This window comes from Octodon degus, unplaced genomic scaffold, assembly GCF_000260255.1.
Source record: "Octodon degus isolate 3935 unplaced genomic scaffold, OctDeg1.0 scaffold00163, whole genome shotgun sequence".
NCBI lineage: Eukaryota > Metazoa > Chordata > Mammalia > Rodentia > Octodontidae > Octodon > Octodon degus.
In genome coordinates, this window is record NW_004524739.1 from 5,533,039 (window position 1) to 5,533,804 (window position 766).

At 37.2% G+C, this 766-nt stretch overlaps 1 protein-coding gene and 1 pseudogene across 2 annotated transcripts in view; one reads left to right on the top strand and one right to left on the bottom strand.

Moving 5' to 3' along the window:
* Ptp4a2 (protein tyrosine phosphatase type IVA, member 2) overlaps nt 1-766 on the bottom strand; it is a 45,926-nt gene that overhangs the window by 17,651 nt on the left and 27,509 nt on the right. The gene's annotated exons all lie outside the window — the stretch shown is intronic.
* Nucleotides 233-766, top strand: part of LOC101577657 — a 2,274-nt pseudogene continuing 1,740 nt past the window's right edge. The window contains exon 1 of the transcript XR_192809.1: nt 233-265. The product of XR_192809.1 is annotated as a ubiquitin-40S ribosomal protein S27a pseudogene (transcript). The remainder of the gene's footprint in view (nt 266-766) is intronic.

Sequence of the window (766 nt, forward strand, 5' to 3'; positions counted from 1 at the left end):
AGCACAGGGACCACGGTTCGATCCCCCAACACCACATGCCAGCCAGCTGCGCCCCCTGGTGGGCTGAGCTGGCCACACACACACACACACACACAATAAATAAATGTTTAAAAAAAAAAACTGATATGGAAAGGAGACTAAAAGACACTACTAAGCAAAAGGAGCAAGGTCTCTGATGTTATGAGCAGTATATTTAGAAATATTTGTGAGTACTCTATACACTTCCACAACCATGGACTATCTAAAAGATTACAAAGATAAGAAAGTAACAGTGGTTTCCTGTATGTGGAGAGGACTGGACTGGAGAAGAAAGATCAGAACCATAATTTTCTTTATGCTAACATATACTTTTGGAACAGTTTTAATTTTCTCCATGTACACATATTACTTTTTAAAACTCTAGGTTGATTAAAAAAAAAAGTCCTACAATGATTTAATTATAATACTTTTAACAATACTATAATCAGAAATTAGCAGGCTCTAGAAGGGTTCTGTCCCCACACAGGTCCTCGAGTAGCCTGTAACTATACAATTCTACAAAGTTTTCATTTTTGTTAAAGACAATAAGAGAAATTCATGCATTAATAAAACATTCAAAAGTATCAAAGACTTTTATAAAAGCAGCTCTATTTAACTTAACCACACCTTATTTGGAACTCTTTTCAAAATCCTATCAAGGGGCTGGTGAGATGGCTCAGTGGTCTAAAGCACCTACTTAGAACAAGCTTAGCAAAGCACAGGGACTGTGGTTCAATCCCCCAGCACC